Source organism: Mixophyes fleayi, chromosome 10 (assembly GCF_038048845.1).
Source record: "Mixophyes fleayi isolate aMixFle1 chromosome 10, aMixFle1.hap1, whole genome shotgun sequence".
Lineage (NCBI taxonomy): Eukaryota > Metazoa > Chordata > Amphibia > Anura > Limnodynastidae > Mixophyes > Mixophyes fleayi.
This window is the reverse complement of record NC_134411.1, coordinates 74654185-74667178: the sequence shown is the minus strand read 5'-3', so window position 1 is coordinate 74667178 and position 12994 is coordinate 74654185.

The following is a 12994-nucleotide window of genomic DNA, read 5'->3' as shown; positions in this document are numbered from 1 at the left end:
CAGTCATATAGTATTTGGTTTGCCCACTTCCACTTGTCCACATATCTGTGGTTAAGTGGACAGTGGGCAGAATGGCATTTTTCAGTGCAATCTCTACATTTGTACACACTTTTTGGTATAGTTGTGGAATAGCTTTACGGGAAAAATGGTGTCGCGATGGAATTCTGTAACACGGACAAAAAATCTCAATTAACTGTGAAAAACCAGCTGCGTTTATTGTGGATATTGGACGCAGATCTAACACTAACATTGCAGCCATGGCGTCTGTGATTCGCTTGGCGACTGGGTGACTGCTGTCATATTTGCTTCCCCTAGCAAATGATTGTTTCACAGTTAATTGTTCAAATGTAGGACTGCTCTTTTTCTTGGCCTTCCTCTGGGCTGACGATTCACCCCCAGCAGCAGCAACAGCAGTGGGACTAACGCTTTCTTCAGAGGAATCAATTATAGTGCAAGAGTCATCCAGCCTTAATAAGTGGGATGCAGGGCTAACTCCGAGCGCTACTGAGGATATTGATGAGGATGGTGTTGTGGTTGTATTTTGTAGCCATCGGGATGTCGGTGACAGAAGGGTCCTAGCTGATGATGGAGTGCTTGTAATTTTTTTGGAAGAACTTTCAGCTTTTCCCAACACTTTGCCATGAACTCTCGTCAAATGGCGTAACATAGACGAGGTTCCAAGATGGTTAAGGTCCCTCCCTCGACTGACTGTGGCTTGACATACACTACAAATGGCTATACAATTGTCTGGATTTGGGTAGAAATAATTCCACACATAAGTGGATTTATTTTTTTTTATGCCCAGGCATGACAATGGCCTTTTTCTTGTCACGTGCCAGAACTGCTGCAGGACTTACACAAACAATCTCATCCTCATCAACATCCTCATTAGCGCCTTCATCGCCTACACAAATCTCCCCCTCATCCTCTTCTAATTCAAAAGTGGCATCCGCAATTTCTGTATCACTGGCTACACTCGGGCTGTTCAGGCACACATCAGCAGAACTGCTGAAAGGGCCCTTCTTTATGGGTACACTATCAGAATGGTCAGGATTAGACATACCACTGGTGGATGGACTCTCCACAGGGATTGGTGTCATTTCTGATTCAGAGCATACATTATCCTCTAATGCCTTACTGTTTTCTTGCAGCTCGGCTTTGAAGCGTAACAGTAGTTGTGCACCACTTTTAGACTCCAAATTACTTGGTCTTGCTTGGTCACGAGTGACCGTACAAGAAGAAGGCTCAGTAACATTTTTTGATCTGGCACTAATAAAGAAAGGCGAAGGCCTCATTCTTTCTTTGCCACTGCGTGTGTAGAATGGCATGTTAGCAATTTTTTTTTTTCCATCGGCAGTTAACTTTTCCTCAGTTACACTTCTTTTTCGCTTAACACAGTAAATATTTTTTTGGTGTGTGTTTTTTTCCCTGATTTAAAAAGACTATGTACTTTTACATTGGCTTTACCAGATGATGTACTGGGAACACTACCATGAGGAGTGGTGCCAGCACCTGCTTGCTGATTCTGCTCATATGTGGACTGCTTTGAATCCATTTTAATGAGCCCAAAGCACTTGTAGTGCAAAATATTGTATTAGATAGATACCGCTGACAAATATGACTTTTGACAGCCAGAAAAATTAGTGTAAAACACTGGGGAATATTGGACACCCCAAAGCACTTGTAGCGCAAAATATTGTATTAGATAGATACTGCTGACAAATATGACTTTTGTCATAATATATATAATTTCCCGCACAAGAAAAATCTTTCCAATTGATGTATATTTTCAAGACATGATGTAATATGTTAGTCTGATAGTATGAGGTGCTGCTTCCAGTAGTAATGTATTGTATATAATAGAAGAGAAGGAGAAGTACTACTTATATGGAAGGCACACTCATGGAGAAAATCCTGTGTTGTTGAAGGGACACTTCATTGTGGATAACAAAAGTGGATAGAAATGAACAAATAAATAAATAAATTGACACTACACTATAAAACTACCATTTATTAGTCATGCAAATAAAACTATGGTTAAAAAGTGAAATATTAAAGTTTCAGAGTCTTGGCCGTGTACGTATATTCAGAAGATCAATACACTTTATTTGGTTCCTTAAATATATAGCGGGAGTCTCTATCTATGGTAGTTATATTATACAGATGTCTTATGATGGGGTCTTGAAAATACCAACAATTCATGAATGATGATCATATAAAGTAAGTATTGTATTTCCATCATATGGACATGAAGATCATACAGTCACGTGTGGTTTACACAAATGAGGTATAAGGTAAGTGTCACTTTGATGAGTATGTCACTATAATATGTCAGTATAGACCAAGAGATCCACAGTAATAAGGAATATATACAGTCCTGGTAAATGTATTAGTGTGTTAATCATCAAATCACATGAATTGCCATGTTGGTATATAGATTATTGGCAGATTATTTCATGTTTGTATACACCTGTTCTGCTGTACCAGTACAAGGCTAGTATATCTCCTTTTTTTTGGAGTTTAAATACGTATAGCATCAGTTAAGGACATTCTACATGTGCTCTTGTATACGGATGGTACCATATATACACCTGTGCTGCTGAAGCAGTATTGCTGTATATCCCACATTAATTCTTATTATTATGTGGCCACAAATTGGGTAAAGTCTCTAGTGTTCTGACATTCATAGTTGAAATTCAAAACGTTTTTTAATTGGAGAATCTATAAAAATGTGATTATAGTATATCAGTTATGCTTTCTTGATCTTAATATATATATAAATATATATATAAATATATATAAATATATATAAATATATATATATATATATATATATATATATATATATATATATATATATATATATGTGCCTGTCAGAAAAGGGAGTGGCAAAATATTTTAGCAAAATGAAGTTTGTATTTCTTGTATTTATGACAAAACCAACATAATTGGCTCCATGTTCCCTATTTCGTTTGGTATATATTCAGTCAGAGACACAGACTCTTTCTACAACTGGCATTCATCACAGCTGGTTAATTATTTATACAAATCACAGTTCCAATGCTATTTCTCAGATGTTTAGCAGCCAGGATTGATAGATTGATAAATCTTAAATTGTATGGGTATTCTCATATATTTTCCTATGATTCTTATGGAGTGTTTTTTATATGGTCACCATTTATTCTAAAACAAACAATAGAGACCTAATTGGGTTGATTTATAATAAAAAAAAAACCCTTAGAGATTTCATCAAAGTATATCTGTTCATGACATTTTTAACTGTCTACCACTAGATTCATATAGAGGAGTTCCTTTGTAGGGCAAAAATCATATTCTGATATATCTATGAATCCTTTTGTAACCAGCTAGATGCTGGACTCCCTGCTTGACCTGACTCACAGGCTCCTTCTAGGAACAGCACCTTATAGTATACAAATTATACTTTCTTAATCATAGTATATATGTAAATAAGTGCCTGTCAGGAAAGGGATAGTGTAGAAAAATATTTTATTATAGTAGAACAAAATTCATTTTTAGTATATTAATAATAAATTAACTACATGTTCCCTGTTCCATTTGGTATCTATTCAATCAGAGACAGACTTTTTCTACAGCTAACATTCATCACAGCTGGTTAATTAGTTATACAAATCACAGTTCCAATGCTATTTCTCAGATGTTTAGCAGCTAGGACTGATAGATAGATCAATCTTAAATTATATGAATATTTTTGTATCTTTTTCCTATAATTTTTATGGGATCTTTTTTATTCTGTCACAATTTGTTTTGGGTTTCTAGTGTTCTGACACAAACAAAAGAGACCTAGTTGGACTGATTTATGATAAAAAAAAACCTTTAAGAATTTCATCACTGTATATCTGTTTTGATTCCTGTTAATAACATCTTTAGTTATCTAACACTAGATTCATATAGAGGAATTCCTTTATAGAGCAAAAATCATATTCTGATATATCTATGATTCTCTTATAACCAGCTAGATGCTGAACTCCCTGCTTGACCTGACTCACTGACTACTTCTAAAAACAACACCTGACATTAATTCCACTAATTGCTTCTACTGTGAGGCAACCAGTGTGTAATTCGGGCTGGTTATTTAAGTAACTATCAACCAATAGGTACTTCATAATTTGATTGGCATAAGTTTCAACCAATGAAATGAGTGTTAGTATACATTTTATTTAGACAATATATATATCAGCAGTTTTATAGCAGTTTATGATCCCAGGCTATGAATATAGTAAACAAATAATTACACAGGCATCCAATTAGTAATAAAAATGATAATAGAGAAAGAGCCAGAGATAAACAGACAAGATAACACAAAAAACATAAATAAAATTCAGACATGACGCATTGGAGTATAGAATTGATTCAAGTGTGAAGCTGATAATACAATATATTGAAGTATATAGATTAGGTGTTTTTATTAGGAATCCAAATAGGTTCTTTATAAGATCTAGAGTCCACATGTGTTGTCAATGATATATATACATATAAAATAATTGATATTTATGACATGAAAAGACATGTAATATTATATATTATTTATTATATATAGTTATTTGTAGTGATGAACAGATAACTATAATATGAAGTGAAAAAATATATGTATAGTGAAAATAAATGTGAAAAAATATCTGACAATATATTGAAATATGAGACATATAGATGTGATTAAGGTAACGAAAGTGCAACCTGTGAGCGTGCTAAAAAATAATAATAAACTAAGTGAGAAAAAAGTGAAAAAATTTTGATAATATGTACATTTAATACATACACTGAATAAATGTGAAAATAATAGTAAATAAAAGTGTATAAAAATAAAATTATAAAAATTAAAAATAAATATAAATACTCCATATTTATCGTTGTGTTTTTTGTGTTTTAATTGATTATTACATATCTTTACCAATCAGATCAAAAGATTTTTCCTTTTGTTCGATGTTCTCAAAACCACAGAGGGTCTATCAAAATAAACAGGGAAATTGTATCCTCAAAATTACAAGGAGTGTGTGTTGAAATTAACTTTGGTGATTAAAAATTACTGAACATGGTGAATAATTTTTATTATCTTATTTTATTTCTTGTTTCTTTATTCATTTGATCATGATTTATGATTTTTTTTTAAAAAAAATGTAAGTATTTTTTTATTTCATATATTTTTTTGTTATTTTTTACGTCTTACTTTCTTGTACCCTTGCTGTTTATTATTTATAGTTTTAAATTATATTTGATATTCTCTATTTAGCTTGATATATTTTTTGTATAGATATTACTGATGTGTATCGTAATTTTATTCTCCTTAGATTATTGTACATTAGAAGGTGAGAATCAATATCTAAATAAAAATAGAACAATTAAATCATATACTGTAGACTCATAGAAAAGCTGTATAGTTAATATTTTCATTTAATCCCTTGGGGTATACTGCATCCAAGAGAAAGATGTATCTGCTTTCATCTTTCAACATTTCCTGAATGAGATTGCCACCTCGATTTCCTAAATTAGTTCTCATAATTCCAAAAGCATATATACCTGTAGGGTTGGCATCATGTTCTTTCAGAAAATGTCTAGCAACTGAGGTTAAGACCTTCAAGTTTTCTTTATCTGTTGTGGCTCTTTAATGTTACCTATGTGCTCTAGGATTCTTCTTTTTAGAGGTCTAGTTGTCATGCCCACATAATGTTTATCACATGGGCATGTAAGACAATATATGACTTGAGTGGTATTGCAAGTGATATAGTCTTTGATTTCTTGTTTATGCCCATATTTATCAAAGAAATGGGTGGTCTTCCTCATGTATGTACAGCATTTACAACATCCACATTTAAAAGATCCTTGTTTCTTGTACGGATTCTTCAACTTTGAAGTTATATGACTATGCACCAGCATGTCTCTTAAATTTCTCGCTCTTCTGCAACTCATGGAGATGCGGTCTCCCAAGATTTCCTTAAGATCATTATCTGATTGTAAAATATGATAATTGTTCTGTGAGATATTACGGATTTGATGCCATTGTTTGCATTACGTCCCTACAAATCTAATTTCTTTACTATTTTTGTCTTTCTTATTCTGTGAATACAGGAGAGTATTTTTATTTCTGTATTTGGCCATTTTATATGCTTTTTTGATGAGTGTATGGCTATAACCTCTTTCCATTAGCCTCTGTGTTAATTCTCCAGCTCTTTTCTCGAAGGTGACATCATCTGAGCAGTTTCTACGTATTCTAAGAAACTCACCTTTAGGTAGGGCTTTAATTTAAATATGACTTTTGACAGCTAGAAAAATGAGTGTAAAACACTGGGGAATATTGGACACCCCAAAGCACTTGTAGTGCAAAACATTGTATTAGATAGATACTGCTGACAAATATGACTTTTGACAGCCAGAAAAATTAGTGTTTCACACTGGGGAATATTGGACACCCCAAAGCACTTGTAGTGCAAAAAAAATTGAAAAATAAGCCTCCTCTATCCTCCTCTCTTCCTGCTCTAACAATTGCTAATAGAATTTGAATTAATAATAGAATTGAATAGATTAGAAATGAAAGAATAATACAAAGAATAAGGTGTACACTAGTTGCTCTGTCCCTGCTCTAATACAGCCTGTGACCTAACCCTGCTCTCTCCCTCTGTCAAATGGCGATGGATTGCTGTGGAGGCTGGTATTTATGCTTTTCAAATCTCGCGAGAACCTAGCTCAGAAATACGAATACGTCACAATGACGTTTTGCCTCGATTTCGATTCTGAATGGGCGGGAGAGGACCGAGCGTGCTCGGCTCGGTACTCGGATAGGCGAAATTCGGATGGATTCGGATCTCAGGGAACCGAGCCCTCCCATCTCTAATTATTATTAACCTTAATAACACTAATTTAAAATCATTTGCAGTCAATTTTGACCATCTCACAGGTCACAATATTATTTTGATACACTTTCAAACAGAGACTGCAGCGACCTGGCTGGATGCTAAGCAACCGAACAATGACTCCAACACACGGCAGTTCCTAGCACGTCTTGGAAACATTGCCACACAGCTGTGGCAGAAAAAAAGTGGTGCAACATGGAATTGTCCTTGGATCATGATATCAGTTATGGTTCATTTGATCGCTCCACCCATTCCTTGGATAACTGTGGAAATCCGTCTCTCTCCCAATCTGTGCTCCTTCAAACGGGCACTTAAAACTCACCTGTTCCTTAAGGCCTACCAACTATCCACTTAACCTCTCATCTCTTCTGCTCATACACCCCTGACCCCTCTTCTCTCTCCCCTTTTCTTCACTGGCTCCCTTTTTTGCCTGACTTTGTTTACCCTCCCTTAGGATGTAAGCTCGAATGAGCAGGGCCCTCTTCCCTCCTGTCTCCTTACCTGTTCTTCTGCTCCGTCTCTAATGTATTTGCCCGCCCGGAGTTTCTGAAGTACTGGTACTTTGTGTTTATTGTTCTGTATTGTACTACCATGTATAGTCTACTGTATAGTCTACTGTTTGTACTGTGTGCGGCGCTGCGGAAACCTTGTGGCGCCCTACAAATAAACGATAATAATAATAATAATAATTCTACAGCTAATACATGGCAACGAATGCTGACCCCCCCGGGATGTGTGCTTTTATCAGACCAATCCAGGGTGCCAGACAATGCCATTGTAATTCACAGCAAAAACCAAGTTCATCACTAAGCTTCAAATCAGCCCCAGTTTCCAAAAAATTATAATAAAGTTAGGTACCTTTGACGCAAAGTGCAGATAACAAACACTTTGTGCAGTGGAAGGTAATACATATACATGTCTATTTAGACATAAATGCTTACATTACTTATGCAAGCAACATTGTTCATTGTTCCTTGTTAATAAAACTGTTGTCTTTATACCATTCAAAACAATTAAAAATAATCCTCCACCATTCTTTCGATGTTGATAGTTGATAGTAGGATCAGGTGGAGTTACTGCAGAGGTGTCACTAATTCTGGTCAATTCTTTTACAGTAGACAAGACCAGATATCAAAATGTTGTGCTGAGTCATCTGCATCATCAATGGGTGTCTAATATTTTTGCAAAGCACACAACAGTATATAGCACATATAGGTAACATTGGCACACAGCTGTAGCTGAAAGGACAAGTGGTGCAAGATGGAATTGTCCTTGGATCTTCCCACCCACCCTTATATTGAATCTTAAAAAGGACATGCACACTTTAGAAAGCGCTTCAGCGACAAGGAGTGCCACTTTTGAGGCTGATGTGCTTGGTTTGTTTGGGCCCCCACAAAACAAGCTAACAATGGCCTTAAGGCACCTAAGGTAACAGTGCTGTTAATGAACTCTACTGTGGCAAGATGTTGTTGTCATCATCCTCAGCCCCATCCTTACCCTCACCAGTTTGTACAACATCCTCATAAATTATTAATTCATCACCGCTGGAATCCACCATTATAGAAGTCCGAGTATTTTGATGTAGTTGGCAGGAAAGGCCTTCCTCATGGAAATTGAAGTTCATTTTTATGAACATCATCTTTTCCACATTTTGAGGAAGTAGCCTCCTACGCCAATCGCTGTCAAGGTTCCCAGCTGTACTGAAAAATCTTTCCAAGTACACACTGGAGGGTGGGCAGTTTAGGCAGTGCAAAGCGAATTGGTATATGGGTCTCCAAATTCCCTTTTTTCCTCCCAGTATGTAAAGGGACTGTCTAATGTGTCTATTTCTAAGGTGTCGTTAAAGTAATTCTCCACCATCTTTTGGATGTTGATAGTAGGATCAGGTGGAGTTACGGCAGAGGTGTCAAGTTTTTTGGTCAATTCTTTTAGACCAGACCAGATGTCAAAATGTTGTGCTGAGTCATTTGCATCATCCCTGGGTCTCATGGGAAAGCTAAGTTATTTCCTAGCAGCAGTTGACTGAGAAACTGAAGGAGGAGACGCTGTCCTGTCACGTAACACTTGAGCTGTCATCTTGCTCACCCGAAGCTCTTTGCATCTTCTCAGATCTGGGTCAGTTGGAAACAAAGACATAGGTCTTAAACCTAGGATCAAGCACAGTCGCCAAAATGTAGTGATCCGATTTCAAGATTTTGATAACTCTTGGATCCTGGCGAAGTGAATAAAGTACTTGATCTACAAGTCTGACATACTTAGCATAATTGCTTTGTTTAATCTCCTCCTTCAGTTTCTCAAGCTGCTTGTCACGGTTAAATACAGGAATACAGCTAGGAGCCACGAATGTGGTGAAAACACTCTATGTTTATTTGCTGAAGTGTACAAATAGCAGGTAATCATGAGTTTGTAGTAAATACCAGGTGCAAAGCTGATGCAAGAAGCAGGAGGTAAAATGAACTTGCAGAAAACACCAGGTACACAGCTGATGCAGGGAAGCAGGAGGTATGGAGAGATCCCGAGCAGCAAATAACCAGAAGCATATCAGAAGGCAGGAACAAGTAGGAGCAGGATGTGACAACAGAGAGTAATATCAATAACCAGCCATGAATGCTGGGAGAGACAGGTATAAATAGGGAAACCACCCAGGTGCAAGGAATAGTAAGTGCAGCAAGGTTAACTCCTTAAAGGACATGAAGCAGGCACAGTAGCAGTACCTCTGGTGATCAGAGGTACTGCTGTAAACACACAACACACAATAACGTCTAATAGTCCTGGAGGCAGGAGCTGCCAATACAATGCAGCAAGCTGCAGGCAGATCGTGACACTGCTTATCCAAAAGTCTAATTAAGGGAATCATTTGACTCAAGCTAGCAGTGTCTGAAAGCACTTCACAGGTGAATAATCTGAATGGTTTTAGCAGCTTGCACAACGCGAAAAGTATTCTCCACTGCGCTTGAGTAAAATACATCCCCCCTCCTTTCCCAATGTCATGGCTTGTGGAGTAAGCGTGGATGGTAAAATGGTGTCGTGATGGAATTTGGTAACAGGGACACAAGACCTCAAATAACTGTCTAAAACCAGCTGCATTAATAGTGGATATTGGACGCAGATCTAATACTAGCATAGTCGCCGTGGCGTCTGTGATCCACTTTGTGACTGGGTGACAGCTTTCATGCTTGCTTCGTCTTGCAAAGGATTGTTTAACAATCAATTGTTGTAAACTACTCGTGCTCTTCTTCTTGGTCTGCTTTTGGAATGAAGATTCACCCCCAGCAGCAGCAGCAGCAGCTCGACTACCGCTCAAGAATTTTTCTGAGGAATCCAGGATAGTGGAGGAGTCATCTAGCCTTAGCAACTTGGATGCAGGACTAACTCCGATCGCTACTGAGGATATTGATGAGGACCATGTTGTTGCAGGTGTCGAGAACTAGCTGAGACAAGGGACCTAGCTGATGATGGACTGCTCGTTGTTATTATTGTAGCATAAGTTTCTGATTTTCCCAACATGTGCTATGAACTCGCTTCAAATGACGTAACATGGATGAGGTTCCTAGATGGTTAAGGTCCCTACCTCTACTGTCTGGGGATTTACAAATGGCTAGACAACTGTTGTCAGAATTTGGATAAAAATAATTCCACACATAAGAGGTGGATTTTTTGGTCTTATACCCAGGCATGACAATGGCTTTCTTCTTATCATGTGCAAGAACTGCTTCCACTGGTACAGGACATACACAAACAACATCATCCTCATCAACATCCTCATTAGTGCCCCCGTCAGCTACACATATATCCCCCTCATCCTGTTGCAATTCCAAAGTGGCATCCTCAATTTGTGTATCACCGGCTACACATGGGCTGCTCATGCACACATCTGCAGCAATGCTGAAAGGGGCCTTCTTTATGGGTACACTATCAGACAGGTCAGGATTACACATAGCACTCGTGGATAGACTCTCCTCAGGGATTTGTGTCATTTCTGAATCTGAACATACATTTTCCTCTAATGCCTTACTGTTTTCTTTCAGCTCTGCTTTTACACGTAAAAATATTTGGACACCACTTTTGGAGTCTGAATGACAAGGGGGTAAATATATGATAGTCCAATTTTTTCAACTCGCTGGAAATCAGGGACTTTGCAGGTAAAATTTAAAGCGGCGATTGCTTGTAAAGGCAAACTTGCCTTTGCAAGCCATCGCCGCTTTACATTTTAGCTGCAAAGTCGCTGATTTCCGGCTAGTTGAAAAAATCGGACTATCATACATTTACCCCAAGGTCTTGCTTGGTCATGACTGACCTTACAAGAAGATGCCTCAATGACAGTTGCAGAACTAGCACTTATAGAGAAAGGTGAAGGCCCCATTCTTTCCTTGCCACTGCGTGTGTAGAATGGCATTTGGCAATTTTATTTTTTTCTGCAGATAACTTTGCCTGGATTACAGGTATTTTTTTCTTGACCAAGGTAAAAGGTGTTTTTTTACATTTTTGTTTCCCTGACTTAAAAGCATTATGCACTTTAACATAGGCTTTTGCAGATGACATAGAGGGATTATTATCATCATGACTGGTGCCAGCAGCTGCTTGGTGCTCCTGGTCTTCTGTGTATTGCTGTGAATCCATTTTGATAACACAGTACAATGTGACTGCAGATTAAGAAAAGCCTGCTAGCCCTTTATTTCTATATCAGCAATGACAATTAGCAATGGAGCTCACCTCTTTGTGTTTTACTTATATAACACAATAAAATGTGACTGTAGATTTAGAAGACCAAGCCTGCCAGCCCTAATATTTCTATTTCAGCAATGACAATTAGTAATGGAGCAATGGAGCTCTCCTCTTTGTGTTTTAACTATATAACACAGTATAATGTGACTGCAGATTTAGAAGACCAAGCCTGCCAGATCTATTATTTCTATTTCAGCAATGATAATTAGCAATGGAGCAATGGAGCTCTCGTCTTTGTGTTTTACCTATATAACACAGTATAATGTGACTGCAGATTTAGAAGACCAAGCCTGCCACACCTATTATTTATATTTCAGCATTGACAATTAGCAATGGAGCAATGTAGCTCTCCTCTTTGTATGTTACCTATATAGCACAGTACAATGTGACTGCTGATTTAGAAGACCATGCCTGCCTGCCCTATTATTTCTATTTCAGCAATGACAATTAGCAATGGAGCTCTCCTCTTTGTGTTTTACATATATAACACAGTACAATTTGACTACAGATTTAGAAGACCATGCCTGCCAGCACTATTAATTCTATTTCAGCAATGACAATTAGCAATGGAGCAATGGAGTTCTCCTCTTTGTATGTTACCGATATAGCACAGTACAATGTGACTGCTGATTTAGAAGACCAAGCCTGCCAGACCTATTATTTATATTTCAGCATTGACAATTAGCAATGGAGCAATGGAGCTCTCCTCTTTGTATGTTACCTATATAGCACAGTACAATGTGACTGCTGATTTAGAAGACCTAGCCTGCCAGACCTATTATTTCTTTTCAGAAATGACAATTAGCAATGGAGCAATGGAGCAATGGAGCTCTCCTGAATGTCACTGGAGACTTTGGAGAACACTGCTACCCTCCTCTTTCTTTTCTACCTTTGACGCTGCCCAACTGCACTAGAGACTGTCAAGAACTGTGCTACCTCTTCTGTGTACCTACGTGAAATGGTGCTGAATCGCCGTGGAGGGTGGTACTTATAGAATCAAAAACTCATGAGATCCAAGATCCAACAATGTAACGATGATGTTTTGCCTCGTTTTCAATTCCGAGGGCGAGCGAAAATACCGATCTGCTAAGTTCGGGTGTGTTCGGTTCTCGGGGAACCGAGCCTGATCATCTTTAGTTTTTACTCCAATGTCTAGGATAAATCTGGTGCTACAATTCTGGCGACCTTTGCACAGTGAGGAGTTATCACCTTTCTACATCCTTTTTATTTCATTTTCACTTGAGGCTTGTTACCACAGGTTCAGGCCTATATAAACAGCTTTCTGTAAAAGGCACCTTGCCAGTTTGAGTTGAGCCAGCATTCTGAATCATGTACCTTCCTGGCTGCTTTCTCATGCCTTAACCCTGGCTTTTGCATGACTA